Consider the following 16,511-nt stretch of genomic DNA (forward strand, 5'->3'; position numbering starts at 1 on the left):
TTTTATTTTCTCATTGAGAATATTTTCAAGCAGTCTTTCAGAAGTTCCATGCAGACACAGTATCAGCTCCCTCTGAACAATATTCATTTCATGCCTCTGCATCTATAGACATGCTTTGGTATATCTCTGGTGACATCCAAGGAACAACTACATCAAACTTTCAGGGTAGCTACATGTTCAGTATTAGAATTCAAGTTGTAATTTTAATGAATGAAATGGCCAGGCAGTCAGAATTGCCCTAGCTTGAGTTTGGTAAGAGCGAAGAGAATAAGAGTCACAGGCAGAAAATTTTCCTTTATAAAGAAATTCAGTTTTATTTAGCAGTTGACTTTTGCAACATATCTGCTCCTTGAAACCCAACAGCCCTGAATGGCTCTGAGAACTGTTTTAATGCCAGAAATGCTTTTACATTTAAAGTTTAATTACAGACCATATTTTTATCTTCTTATGCCAGACAAAACTTTTAGTAGTCAGTGGGAGTCCTATACATCTAAAGTTACCTCTGCAAAGGAAACACAAACAAGTAAAGATATACTGTCAAGCAGATTTGAAATAGCACTTAAAACCTTTCTGCAATTGGAACTGTAAAGAAAATTTTAGCTGTTTAAAATACAGTTTCTCTAAATGGCAGTATGTTTCAAAAAAGTTGTTAGCATCTTCCATGTCAAAAACTTGAGATATGTCTTTAGAGAAATTATTACTTGGCAATTCCAGTTCACTCAAAATAGAATTTTTTGCTGTCTGTGTATCAAACCTTGCACTGATGTCTCTGTTCCAGATGTCAGTACTCCAGGTTTTTCAATCACAACCATTTAAGTAAAGATCAAGTTGCCACCTTATCAAGACTCCTCTTTCTTTTCCTTCACTTCAAATTCATTTAAATTAATTTATCACGTTATAAACCCAGTATAACTTCATTCCTTTTCTTGTGGCCCTGTCAAACTGAATTAGTCTATAATTTTGTCTTCCCTGAATGAAAATTTGTATAAGACAAATATGCACCTGTTCGCAGTACATTTATGTATAATTTATCATTACATCATAAAAAACAGTAGACATTCAGTTTTGAAAACTAAACACTCAGTTATTGGTGCAATAAATTGGTGCTATGAACAAATAACTTGCTGAAGGCAAGAGTGTTGCGGATGGTGCTGGAGAGGACTTTTCTGATGATTTTGCTCATAAGTAACACTTTTTACCATTAACTGAATAACTTCCTTTATCAAGTATTTCTTTTTTCCATGGCAATTCCTGAAAATATCATATTTACATTGCATATATATGTTGTATATAACTTAAAAATAAATAGAGAACGTTTTAAATGGTTTTGCATGTCTGAAATCAACTCTTCCCTAGCAATTGTTGGGACATAAAACTTCTCTGTAAAAGAATGTAGCAAATATTCCTGTCTTGTAGCTTTCTGATACCAGGTTTTCTCCAACAAAAAAGTATGAGGATTTAAAATGCGTAACACATATGTACAGTTACAGCAAAATAAACTCAGCAATTTTTAACTGTTTGTTTTTATCTTGATTGGTACATGTTTCTTGCCTTTTCTTCAAAACTCCATCTAGTGAAATATAACCTATTTCTTCTATAATACACAAGTTACCATCATCATTAGGAAAATTTACAGTCAAGAAGAGAAAATGACATAATACAGGAATAGTTTCTTGTTGACAAGAGGGAAGCTTTTGCCCAAAACAGAACACTGATCTTACTACTTAAAGATGCTTCACAAATAAAACATTTTCCCAAGAAACATTTAAGGTTGCAACACCCAGAAAGTCCCAGAACTCCTAGGAAATATATTGCTAATGCCATACAATGACTAAGATTTCTAAAAATGGTATCGAAAGAATGAAGGTCAAAAGGAACAGACCGAAGACACAAACATGTTATGTGGTTTGGCTTTCCTCATCAAGCAGCACAGCTCTACAGGTCCCTGGCAGATACTTGTCCTGTCCCTTGTATCACACCATACTGGGACAAGTTATACCTACATCATTTTCACATGGCCTTCCAGTTCCTGTCTGACTTGTAATCCTTGCACTACTTGACCTCTCAAGCAATCTCCATTCTACTCACCAAATACACTCACTCTCACCCTCTCTTCTGCATTTTTCCTGGTTCTTATGCCAGGAAACCAATGCTTTCCATGACCCAGCAGCTGGATTTAGAGAGAGAACAGTTCAAATCTAGTACTGTTTATAAGGACAAATGATGCTCTTTGTACATTCAAAAACAACCTCTTGTTGCCTTGTCCTAAAATTGGACTTCTCCTCGGCGAGGTCAACTTAACAAAACATGACCAAGTCATGTCAATGATATTATAAGCCAAGAACATGACAAGAATTTTGAAAAAACAGAACCGCAATGCCATTTTCAAAATGCTTAAATGTTTATTTTAATCTGATTGCTGACCAAATTTCCCAGGGAATTTTAAAACCAAAGTGACATGAGGTGTACAAAGTTATTGGAAGTTTGCTTTCTTTCTGATGACATTGGGGATTATCTGTAAATTCCTGGCATTTGATGAGCCTTGCATTGATAATATCTTAAAGAAAAGACTGAAAGCAGTCATGGGAAGAAGAACAGGCCTGAGGTTAAAGCAGTGTAATGAGCCTAAGGAGAAATAGGATCATTTTTGAAATTTAGCAGACATATAAGGATGTCATTTTTATGATTCTTCAATCTTTCAAAGATGTAGACTAAGAAAAATGATAGATCATCCATATCAGATTTTGGGCTCATGATTACTTTTTATCACAGCTCTGCCAAGTACAATGTGTTTAGAATTTCAGTTGAGATCTCCAGGACCTAGGGATATATACAAACCAACAATAAAAAAAAGCTATTAGCTTCTAGCACAAGTAAAAATTAGATTACCATACCGTGGTAATCATTTAATGGATGAAATTACTAAGACAAATTCTTTATGTCCTTTTAGGATTGTCAAAATTTTAATTACTTCCTGAAATAAATATTCTTCAGCATTTCACACTTCTGTAATTCTTCAGCAAATATTAACTGTTTTGGCTGAAACCTTGGATGTTTTCAGGATGATTCAATTATTACCATCTGAGAGATTCTGATGTCTGCAGAACTTCAACTGAATAAGGCCAGTCTAACCTCTGAAAAACATGAGTTGACTTAGAGTGAAGAAAGGATTGCAATAACACAACAGATCCTTACTGAGAATTCGGACTGTACTAGGCATGCTCAGTTCCCACAGAATTCACCTTTTGTGTTCCCACACAATTCACCTTTTAGCTGAATTACTGCACAGGCCAGTACACTCTGGTTCAAGTTTTAATGGATTTACTGTATTTGCTATATTTCCCACACTTGCAGTCAGTTACCACTGGGGGGAGAGTACAAGCAAACCAAAGGCAACTAAATTTTCATATATACTACTGAAATCCTGCCAATCCTAAAAACAAAGATACTTCATATCCCTTCTTCCTCCTAGGTTTAAACCTGTTTTCATATTTTAACAATCTTCTCTAGGTTGAGATGGATTGTATTAAATTTTATTAATTCCAAGATTTCTCTTTCAGCAGAATATTGTGGGTGCAGGGGTACACATGGTGATACAGTGTCAAAATGAAAATTTATAACAGAGCTGGGGCACAACTTCAGTTACTGAGTTATTACTTCCATTCCTTAGAAACCCACTTTCCTCCTCATGCTATGCCATCAACATTCTGGAATATTAATAAGTGGCTTTGAGGTCATCTCCAGCACCCCAGCTATGTAAGGATTTCTCAAAATTTGGAGAGAAAAAACATGAACCTTGTAAGAATCCAGGACCAGAAATAGATCTATTTTGATGCAATCACATCTCAAAGAAAAAAAGTATTATATTATTTGCATTCAAAATGTCTAAATTTTTAACAAATACTTCAGCAAAATGCATATTTATCCCACAGGGAAAGAGAGTTAGAGAGGTGTTCTCTCTTGTAAAGAGACCATATTATTCTCCACTTCACCTTGTGAGCTTCACAATCTTCTAGGAATATCTGCCAGACAGAGAACTGCAGCATGGAAGGGCAGGGATGGGACGTTTCTGTAAATGATCCAACACTGGAAGAGAAATGCCTGTGACTGCTGCAGCCTTCTGGACCTTAGTAGGCTCATGCCAATTCAAGGGTAGTGCATTCTTCTTTCTAAATTAAAGGCTTGGTATGCTCCCGAGAACTTCACAAAGTCACCTTTCCAAGCAGTTACTGAGCGAGTGTGGTGCCACCGCTGTGGGTTTGTGACATTTTCAGAGACCAGAATTACTCTAACCCAGTTTTCTAGTAGCTGCTTCCCACAAGCTGATGAGCTCCAGACACTGTGGATCCAGACACTATGTCTCCACTCATTCCACTTTTCATCCAAAAATCTAAACTTTCTACATTTGATACCTTTGCCAGAGGTCCCAGGCTGAGATCAGGCATTTGACTTCCTCCTCCCATTTTTGATGCATATGAAAGACTAGTGCCTGATTTCTTTTAGTTTTTAGAGTTTGTTTTGGTTTGTTTTTAATTGTGACTGAAAAATTTCTTGCTACTAAATGAACCAGAAGAATGAAAGTATAGAAAGGTTTTGCCTAATGTTGTATGGAAGTACTACTTGTCACCACAGTAACACAATTTTAGGATGACTAATCAATGAGCTGAGCTATGATGTGATAAACAAAGCATTAAGAGTTTCAGGATAAAAAAAGATTCAGTAAAATTCTGACTTTGGTCTCTCTCACTATGATATTGAAAAGAAATTTTAAAAATATTGTATTAACCCTGTAATAGTTTTTTTCTTTACCCTGAGAGGTACCTTAAAAAGCAACGGACAAAGACCTAAACTATTTTCAATTAATTTAATAAATTTCATTTTGAAAAAGATAGTTCATCTTTTTTTTTTTTCTTCGTTTTTTAGGGGGAGTTGGTTTTTTTTTTAGTTTTTTTAGTTTTCTGTACTATGGGAGAAGCTTCTCGCCATCTCCCAGTGTTTTCCAGCTGTATGCACAAAGGCATTCATGGATTCAAGGCCAGTAATAGTGGTTTGCACTGTAGAGCGTTGAAGCCAACTCTTCTTCTTAGTTTTATTTTGCTTCTATCCTTTTGGCATTTTATCCAGCACACTTGTATCTATGCTCTATGATAAACTATGTTGCTAGTGTTACTTTTGATCTTCCATTCAGCCTGGCAGGCTCGAGATGAAATCAAAGTTGAGATATGCAACATGGATTTACAGGAAAAGCTTGTGTAAAGGCACTATAGAGATACTATTTACCCATTTTTTAATTATTGAAGTAATAAGACTATGTTTTTTCTTCCCAAACTTCAATTTAAAAAAATTAAACAGCTCTCTGTAATCTGGAGCAATGAATTCAAAAAGGACACTCATCTGTATGGTTACTTCAAGTCTGAAGTACCTTTTTCAGATTAATAATAAGCTGAATTTATGATTTAAAAAAGATAGATAGATAGATAGATAGATGCATGACTTCAGCACTTGCTGGAAATTAATGTTATTCTATCTGCAATTATTTAAGCAATTTCCCAGGAGATAGCCAAAATATACATGGATATAAAACAAACAAGAAAAACGTTCTCAAAGACAATATTACTTGTAACCATTCTATTTACCCAGCCACAGCTTATCTGATTTAATTTGGTGAGATCTGAAAATTATGCCATTCTAGCATAATTTCGGCTGCTGCTATATTAGATTTTCTTCTGAAAGGCTTAACCCCTTTGATTTCATGACAATTATGTAAAGCAACCTGTCTTGCTATAGCATTGTAAAGCTAAATTCTCTTTTCACAGAAATTCACAGGAACATAACATGATTATTACAAGAGTATAGTGTACAATAAAAAATCTGTAGAGCTAAAAAATATTAACTTGTTTTAAAAAACCAATCACAATCTGGGACAAATTATTAATTGTAGTAAGATCTGGTTTGTGTAACAAGAAATAACTGGAAGCATGTACACTGATTTTAAATATAAAAAGGAATAACAATTTCTCAACAGAAAGCTACAGAGGACATTTTTTATGGATTCAACCTATGAAAAAAATGCCTGAAATGATCACCAGGTGAGAAGATAAGTTTTCATCTGTCTGGGAATGGAATTAGTAACAGTTTTGGGTTCTTCTGCCTACTACTGAACACTGGCATAGCAGTGATAAAATTGCACTCTTGATTCAGTAATTCTTGATTCAGTAAACCATGTACAGACATGCTTTATTTTTGGCATGGACTTGAACCACTCTGTTTCAATGAAAGCACTTATTTGTACTCTTATCAGACTGAAGGGCAGTGCTCTCTTGAATACAGACTCTGGTCCCTATTCGGATGGAATTTTAAATGACATGAAGGACATACACTGCTGCTACAAACCAAGTTTACAAGCCCTCCTTGCTCCCTATATCTCACATTTTAAAAATCCCTTAATAATGAAAGCTTTCATTGAAGAGCTACAAGCCTGCACCAAAGCTTGGAAGGAACTGCTTTCTTAACCACTGATTTGACTGAAAATCTGGCAGAGGGATGCAAGTGTCATAATTTTTCAACCACACTTCGTTTTTGTTTGTTTTGGGTTGATTGGTTTTTGTTGGGTTTTGGTTTGGTTTTTTTTTTTTTTTTCACTAGAATTTTTGAAATAACAATTCTCCTGAGCACATAAAAACCTGCAATGTGTTAAAAAGGAACAGGATAACCCAGCTCAAAAATCTGATGGGCATTTCAGACTACACCTAGATGCTAATTGCAGAAGCAAGGCATTTTACAGAATGAAAAAAGAAAAGCTACCTCAAGGGGCACGAACAAACATTTATCTACTTACAGAACTAGATCATATGTCAGAAGGTTGAAAAAGAGTTGGAGGAAGACTAGGATTCTCTGTACAATGTTCTGCTTCACCAACAGAATTATTTATCGTGGAACTGATCCACGAAGGGTTTTACCATCTCTGTCACAGCACTTACCTTTCCACCACCTCAGGGAATTGATAGCTGTGAACAAGGCAGTTCAGCTAATGTTCCAAGGTGTTGCAAAGTTAAGCAACTAAAAAAGAGTTCCACAAAAGCAGTGCCTCATGTGGAAGACTTTTTTTTCTTCTCCGTAAAAAGAGAACGAGATTCACAGTTTTTCAAGATTTTTCTGGGAATTTCAGGGGTTTTTTTCTTGGAATTAAAATGTACGTTGATGGTTTCTCACAAACCACAGCTAGAAGAGGCAGTGGAGTAGCATAGAAGATTTTTCTAAAAATGCTTGCATTTTTGGTGTAAAAATTTGGCTTTCTTACAGAACACGATGCATAAACTGCAAAGTTACAGTGATTCACACAGTCCTGAATGAATTGGTCTGCTTTTAGGGAGAAAAACTGTTAACTGAACACACTCAAAACAAAAGGGCAGTGGAAATGATGAGTCCAGTAATACACTTCTTAATGTCATTTTTAAAAGTGGGAACCTGTCTAAAGCTCATGAGATTTGAGAAAATCAGTGTTGCAGGTAACTTGTTTGAATGTTTGGAAGGTAAAGGTGCTGTAAATAAAACTTTTTAACATTGTTTAAATCAATTATTTGCTGTTATTTGCTTTTCACAGCACAGTGACTTGGGATCAGGAAGTATGTAACACCTAAGGTAGTTATAATCAGCCAGCCTTCTTTGTCAGTACATCAGACGTATTTTTTTAAATATAAGATGTTCAGATACCTGATTAAAAGTCTTAGTAGTAACTCTCTGAAATTAAGACTTTCAAGATTATGGCTAGAGAAGCCGTGGGATCATAGTGCAAAACAGTCACGGACTCTCACCACTCCTTCTGCGTAGTCTGTGCAACTTCTACTGCACTCAATGAAAGAGTTTGGAAACTTGTAGAAAAAATATCACTGAACAAGCTAAAGGCTGCAATCGTGCTATTTCTAAAATGAGCCATTGTGCATACCTATCTTGAGTGGCTGAATTATGTCCTGACACTCAACTATATACTTTCTGCAGCACTTCCTTCTATCACAGTCAATGGAATTTGTCAGGATCAAAATCAGGTCACCTTCAGCTATCTCAAGTCTAGCCAACTTGAGCAATGAATGACAAATTAACAAAGGAAACTCAGAGAAATCACGTATTTCTCTCCCCAGTCAGAAAAACAAACATCCTCTTCACAATTTCTTCATACACTGGGAGTACCGTGATTCAGTAAATGACACATCAGGTAGAATGAAACTGGAATATGTGTTAGCACACCAGAGAAAAAGGAGGCTGTCAGGACACTTGGGCACGTATGCTTTGACAGTACTTTCCCTTCAGTACTTCATCCTTATTTTAATATGCTGATAATGTCAACTTATACAAGCAGTACCTTTACGGGAGCTTTATTTGGCCAGCTCTCTGTATTAGCCTGCAGATATACCTACATCATCTTGGAAAAAGAGAATGGACTTCATTCTCTGGGTTATTTGATCTTTGATACCTCCCACAAACTCTCAACTGCATTTTGATTTAAAATAGTTTTTAGCTGTGACAAGTGTTACTAAGTTAAGCCGTTGAGCTGGCAAGGAATACAGAAGAGGATCCAGCTTCAATCCTACATAAAAAAAACAACTCCAAGCATATCTTTCGATTGAAGTTAATTCTTATGTCTGTATTCCACCCCTCCCCTCTTGCAAGTTATAGTGTCTTCCTTGTAGCCTGATAGCAGAATGAATAAAATTTAGACTTAACAGATTTTCATTAGACTACCCAAATATATGAGCAAGTCTTGCTGGAAATTCTTTGGAGCATTTCATTATACCAGTTACCCAAAATTTCAGGCCCCATAACTAGACATTATTTCTGGCAGGTATTGTCACTATGTGGAAATTTGCATCTTGCACAACAAAAGGAATACAATCCAATCATGGAGTAAGCATGATCCAAAACTGTTGATTAGGGCATCTTATTTGAAGTAGAAAATTGTGCTGTAATCCTTTGGCATAGAAATCAGTGACCCCAGAGTCCCTGTCCCCTCCCATCTTTTTCAGCAGCTCTTCCTCCAACCTCTCCTATGGTCAGTCATTTCATATGACAGGAAAGATGAGTTAAAACTAAATCATTCTTTTCCACAGGGAAACACTGAAAGGATTAATAGCTAGTAGCCTACAATGAGAACAGAAAAGATTTACACAAGATACACTTCTAGATTTATAAGCATAAAATTATATAGAATGACTCCTACTTACAATTTATGTATCCCACAACAGTGAAATTTGCAACATCATGTAAGGCTCTACACACGGAGATGGTATGGAATCATTTCAGTGAAAGATACCTGATAAATACAAACAATATTGAGTCTTAGCTTAAAAAACATACTCTTTTTATGGATTTTCTAAAATACGTGAAACTACTGGTAATTCTACTGGTTTCTGACAGTTATCTAATACAAAAAATTACTTTAGAAGTGAGATACTGCAAGAGTGATGTCCCTTCCAGATGTTGGCTACATATTTGTTAAATAAACACACAAAAAATGAGATGGTCAGAGAATGAAAAAATGGCAAATGTAAATAGTTATTTTTAACCAGGTTGTCCCACTCAAGCTGCTTACACCAAACAGAAAAAACTAGCATATTCACAGACACCAGGCTGGTTTAGAAAGCATTTAAAAGGTGACTGGATATCTAACTTAGTCTCTCATTTTTTGGACTATAGTAATTTCCAAATAGATACAATCTATGAACTATCAATTTCAGCATCAGAAAGTATTATGAGCCTGAGGTTTTGTTGGTGACCTAATGATATTATCTTCCTCCGTTTTTCCTGACAATTAAGGGGAATAAAAATCATATTACATCTGACCACACAATGTATATTGCTTCAGATACCTAAGTGCCTTTCAACTGAAATAGTCAAAACAATCTGTGTTCATTTCCACAGGGCTGCTGATGCTCCTTTTACCAAGCCAGCTCAATATTTCCTTGAAGTTTTCACACAATAGGAAATGTTTTACACTCCGGTGCATGAATTTAAAAGGAGACAAGGTTTTATTCCATTCACACTACACATGGCTTTATGTCCATTTTCAGGCACTGGGTCCCCTCATCACACAAAACATGACATGGTAAGAACCAAACGTGATTGAAATAAACAGTGGAGATAGGGCATACTTGTGCTGATGAATTTGTTTGTTTCTTGAGCAGGATCTAAGAAAGAAGTGTATTAAAATGAGTCACTATAGAAGTGAGAAGTTCAGCTTCTATGTGTGATTCATTCCAAAAGAAGCTGGATGTCTGTATATGCCAAGGCCTCCTTTGAGAAAATAATGTATTTTGTGATTTATGTTGTTTCTCTATGTAGGTATTGGGCAATAAGTTGATCTCAAACAGATCCGTTTTCCAGACTTTAATTCCTTAATAAAGCATTAATAGGCAAAAAATATGCAATTCAGAAAGTTGTCCACCACAGCACTTAACTTGAAACAGGAATCTGAGATTATCAAGTACTCACATGATTTGAGCAATACTGCTTCTTTTAAAGTGTATGTGAGTTATGGCTCTTGGAAGCATCTGTTTACTCAAGTGCAGTGTTTGGTAACCTTAGCAATAGTTTATTTATTCATTTAATGCCCCACAGGTCAACGCCTCAAGCTTGTCAAACTGAGGGCAGTTTCTTAAACTGCAGTACAGTTCAATAAAGAAAAATTGAACTATATTTTTGGGTCTTGAATGGTTCAATATATATTCAGTAATAAAAATCTTCAGTTTCCAAAAAGTTCTTAATCTGGCATATTTGAGGAGCACTTGAAAATAAAAAACAAAACAAAACAAAAAGCCCTTGGAAACAGAATCAATTTGTCTCATTGCCTTACTGATGGATCTATGAAATTCTTGCCAAACATTCATGCCTTACTGTGTCTTCCAAATTTTAAAAGTTTTTAATCTTTCAAAAATTACTCTATAAAATGACAAAGCACATCATTATGCTGGTTACCTCATCAACACAATTGTGTTTTGGGAACCACTAAATTTAAAACTGTTGCATGGCACTTTGCCCTTGACCTGTATCACTCAGAAAGCCAAGCATGCACACATGACTGAGAGGCCTGGAAGTGACAGAAACACTGAGTAACATCTCAAAGTTGCATGATTGATAAAAGCAGACACTTGAAACTTCCTTCTCCTTTGAGACACCTCCTAAAGTGCTTGTATACTGGTAATTCTTGAAGTTCTGGTATCTTTCATCCCCAAACTGTGAAAAGTAAAAATAGCAGTTTATTAATTTGTTTTGATTTCCTCGTCAAGGAATTGCTCTCCCCTTCCCTGCAGTTATTATCTGACTTCTGCTTTCTCTTAGGACTTTGAAGTTTTCTGAAGTGTATTGTAACAGATTCAGAAGCCCCCTCGGTTTGAAAATTACCAGTGCAAATGAGGAAGCACTTCCATTTTATTTAAAACAAAATCTGACACCACTTAACTAGACCTGCAGAAAGGCTGTCATCTGCAGCGTCTCTCTGATGGCACCAGTGCTCTGGTTCTGCCACCAGCTCAAGGGTCTGGTGAGCAGAGGGGCAGCACAGGCTTGAGCAGAGAGGAGAGAGGATGGGAAGAATGGACCAGGGTCACAGAGAATGGGGTGAGCATGAGGTGCTCTGGCCTCTCCTGCCCAAACCACACATCTCTCTGGTCAGCTGACATGATTCCTCCATTCTGGACTTAGGAGACAAATGAGTGGCAAGGGCTCTGGCTGAGTGGCTGGCTTGGCATGCAGACAGCAGAACAAGCTGAGGTTAATGCCTCTACCATGACAGGAAAAGTTAGGTCACCAACATGGCCATGGTCCTCACAGACCCGTATCCCCCTGCACAGGCCCTCGGAGAGCATTCCTCAGAACTCCTCACAGGCTGCACACAGCAAAGGCTGCTACAGGGAGACCAACCAGGGAATTGAGACCTACGCACAGGAATGGCTTCCAGTGCTCCAGCTTCTCCCACTGCAGCAGTTGCTCCACGTCACCATGTCTGGCAGCCGTGAGAGGAAGGAGGCATTTCTTGCCCTCCCCTTCCCTACCAGACCCAGGAGAAGGATGGTTGAACCATGTTGTCTGAGAGGTCACAGAAAGACAGAGCCAGGGAAATGACACTCTCTCATTTCTCATGGTTTCTTTTAGGAGATCCTTTTATTATGACTTTGAATAGAATTAGACAACTTCTCCCAAGGCAAAATAAAAATGCATAGTTCCCATTTCCTGAGTTGGACTGCATAGCTGAGCAGACACGTTCCCCAGTACAGCACTCTCCTCTCAGTGCTCTGGACACCTTCAGCCCTGAGGGACCTAATATTGCAAAGGTGGACAGTCACTGAATGGCATCTAAATGCAAACTGGCAAGAGAGATCAGCATTAAAATGGGGTGAGAAACCCAGGGCAAGAATTTAGAAGTGAGATTAAACTTAGCCGGGTGTTTCCAGGGAGGCAGTATATGACAAAACCAGATCAGATAGTAGTGACCAGGCAAAGGCTGGGCCCAGAACAGAGACTTGGATTTACCTGAGAAATCTGCGACAAGAAAATTCTGAAAATGAGACTGAAATGAAAAAACTGGAAAGCAGAAAATGTGTCTTACTTAAGGGAAGGAATGGAACTGTACAAGGAGTTGTGGTAGGGGAGATACAGGACTACAACAAAGACAGCCAGAAGGAGATGAGCTGCAGAGTTGAAGCTAGCAAAACCTGGACACAAAAGAAAATCTTTTGAATGATGTTCCTGTAAAGATGCAGACTGGAACCCTGGCCTCTAAGTACCACTTTTTCCTGGATTTCTGAACACACTTATCAGCAAAAAAGCTTGTAAACAATGTTGATATCAAGATGGTGGAATATAAAATTTCTGTATTTACACTCTATTTTACAAAGAGCCTACTTTGACCCATCCCTGTCAGATGAGTACTAGATTCACCTGGTGGAGAAATAAAAGCACATGTTCTCAAACACTGTGCCCATAATGAGTGGAAGCTTCTAATTTTAACATTTCCACATTTCAGTTTTGTTTATCTGATAATACCCTCCTCCCCTCTTACTGAGATAGTGTGAAAACAAATGAGGCATTCCAGAACTACAGCTGTGGACATAAGGAGAAATACACCATGAAAACAATGACTTGGTATTCAGGAGAGAATTTCAATAGCATACACTAAAATAACATGGGGACATCCATTCAACTGCAAAGTAAAAGAAAAAATAAAATAGTCCTCTTGTTAAATGAAGATCAGCTAGGTTTTACTGTGAATAAGACAGAAAGCTTCTGAAGAAAACTACCTGTTTCCCTAGAACAAAAATAGTGTTCATATGCCCATTCATAAGGAGACTAAAGCTCAATTCTGGTATTACCTAACTTTTGCAAGTATCATAGTGCTCCTGTTCATCAGACATCCTGCATATGTGTGTGTTTAGACTTAGATGGATGAGTGACTGTGCCATTCCATAATGAAGAGTACAAAGCTGAAACATTAATCTTTCAAAGGCTCATAAACAGTGACTTACATTAGCTTTCAATTTTCCAGAAAAAAAATAAATAAACAGACCAAATGCAAGTGTTAAGAAAATACACAATGCTGAAAAGGTTGTGCTTCTAAGCAAATACTAACAAAGTGTTTATAACACTTGTAGGAACGAAGTGACCTGCGTTTGCTAGAAAATAAGTAACCTTTAAACACAGACGCCTGTGCTGGACATTCAAAGAATCTGAGGGTTTAGCACGTTATAATGATTTGCAGTGAGTTACAAAAAAGTAATCTTGAAGACAAGGATTTCTTTCCCAAATAAAAATATTAAATATTACTGAAAAATAAAAATATCTATAGCCAAGTGCTACTTTTAGCTGAAAACAATTCATTCTAAGGAAGTGCAAGCAGATGTGTGTCAAGAATGATAAATGGAATAGGGTTCTGTGTGCACCATAAACGTGAAGCAAGGATTGTGCTCTAATGTGATAACAAGAGAAAAACAGATGACTATGTTTAGAGGTATCAGTAAATCAAGTATGATTTCCTGTACATAAAACTTCTAAATATTCTGAGGTTATTGGCCTTGAAAAGACAAAGTAAATATTTCAGCATTTTCAGTAGTTGAAAATGTAACATCTATTAAAGAAATTATTGCACCTGGTGTAAACGTTACTCCTACAATGCAACAATTTTGTTTAAGAATGTCCTATGGAAGCCCTTCAGCCAGAACAGTATACGTAATGTTATTATATATATATATATATATATATGTATGTATCATGTCCTACAAGGTTGATATAATATATAACATTGGTTTTGAGTTGATCTTCATTTTTTATTCATAGTGCCTTTCTTTAATATCTTCAGCTCTAAAGTGGCACATTCAACCAGAAAGCTTTTGGCTACATTGGAATTAAATACATGTTCCATAATGCTTGTAACAAAAAGTGGGGTATGAGCTCTTGTCATAGGGATAGTCTTACAAGGACTGTATTAACCAGTTACAGACGAAGGAGTTGAGGCACACATCTGCAAGGCACCCAGGGAAGAAGGAATGAAGGCAATTCCACATTCTGCACCCTCATTTTTAAATAGCCCCATTAAAAAGAAATAGAATTAATTGAGCCCTTATTCTCTGTAAAACAGTTACTGTAGGTGTCTGGCTAAGGGCTGGGCTGTCCCAAAGCTGCCACTCCAGCTGCACCACAGCCACGCCCCAGCCTGGAAGCATTGCAGACCTCACCACACCCTCACACTGACCTTCTTTCCCAACCTGGGCCATCCCTTTCTCCGGGGGAGTGCCCAGTGTCTGGGACTGGGTCTGCTCCTCCACTGTGCCACTCCTGGCTGAGGCAGTGCAATGGACCTGGCTAACATGTCCTGCTGCCCTCACAGGAATGCCCTGTAGCTCCCAGCTCCCCAGTCCACAGGGTGCAACACCCTGAGAGCTGCCATGTAACCACTAGTCCCTTTCTCTTTTGTTGTTTTGGGGGTGTTGTGAAAGTGGATTCTTCCCAACACCAAATTAACGTGAAATGCCAAGCAAGGCAGGTTTTTTTTGTGAAAGTCAAATTTGGCTCTAAAGAAAAAGAAATAGCCTTTTAAAAATGCTTGGTAGAAGTCGTCATTTCAGCCTTCCTTTCTCCTTTATGGCACTGTGTTTTGCTTCCATGATGCAAGTAGTACAAGTCTCTTTCTACTATATAAACATCAGTTTGTCATAGCAAACAATAGTTACAATTCATCACAGAAGATGTAGCTTCTCAGGGAATTCTGGTTTAAAGAGAAAAATGAGGAGCTTTACCCTTAGACCTTGACAAGAATTGTCACATCTGATGTAAATGTTGCTATTCTAGATGAATCATGGCCAATTGGTGATCAAGTAATCTGAAATCTGGGATGGCTTTCCAAATCTTTAAAGTATTTAAATGCCTTAAACCCCATTTTCTTCTGGTCTTCAAACAATTCAGGCTTAGCATGCAAATCCAGAGGAGGCAGAGCTCCTTTAGCTAGCTGATGTGAAGATGCACCACATCTCCAATGACACTGAAAGCTCTAGGAGACAGAACAAGAAAAAATATTTAAGAAGTGAGAAAAAATAACAAACTGAAGAAAGCAAGTTGCCTACAACCTGAGATCACCTAAGGACTGCTGTAGCTGTTTCTTCTTCCCATTCGCAGAAGTTTTAGCTAACAAAAAAGTACACTGGAAAAGAGCTTTGAAAGTGCAAAAGTTGCAGAAGAGTAATGAGTGGTAACCTAATGACTGTAGAGAAGGCAGTTTGCAGGAAGCAGCTGAATTTCCAGATTTCTGCAAAACAGAAATTTGGATGAGACCGATCTGGAGGTTTTTCAGAACTTAAACCTGAAACAGCTGCGTCCATGCACTTTCTTCTGATATCACAGGACCCAGCAGCCTTTGGTTCACCCTGAGAGGATTCCTTCAGGCTTCAATGACTAGAAGATTTGCACTCATGCAATTGAAAGGTGAAGCAGGACATTTGACTTATTACAAAAATGTAGCTGTTTTTCAAATGTTAGGTGACTTGTGTACCTCAGCCTCAGAAAGTAAAAGGTGAAAGGGAAAGAGGAAAAATCCTGGAATGGCTGATGGCTTTTGTGGTGAGATGGTGTTTGCATTCCTAGAATTTCCAAAATATCCTTAAAGAAGTCTAAAGCTTCAGCAAAGCCTTTCCTCAGAATTGCACCAAAAAAGAATTTTGCATTTAAAAAAAAAAATGTAAAGGGATCACCATAAGCCTTTGAAAATACTGAAGTGTCGATGAACAAATCTGATAAGGAACAAGCAAGAAAAAGGAAACTGATTGCTGCTGAGGCTTTTAATGCAAAACTAAATTTCTTTTTCTATGTCAGTAAACATCTGCAGGGATGGTCAGATTTTTCTGTGCATGTGCACGTGGAAAGAAAAAAATTCAGGAAAAGATACATTAATTTTCCTATGAAAATTAGTATTTTCTTTAGAAAGCCTTTTATCTTTCCTTTTGCCAAATGTTATAAAGAAATGAATTTGAACA

The sequence above is a fragment of the Corvus moneduloides genome, chromosome 6, assembly GCF_009650955.1.
Source record: "Corvus moneduloides isolate bCorMon1 chromosome 6, bCorMon1.pri, whole genome shotgun sequence".
Taxonomy (NCBI): Eukaryota; Metazoa; Chordata; class Aves; order Passeriformes; family Corvidae; genus Corvus; species Corvus moneduloides.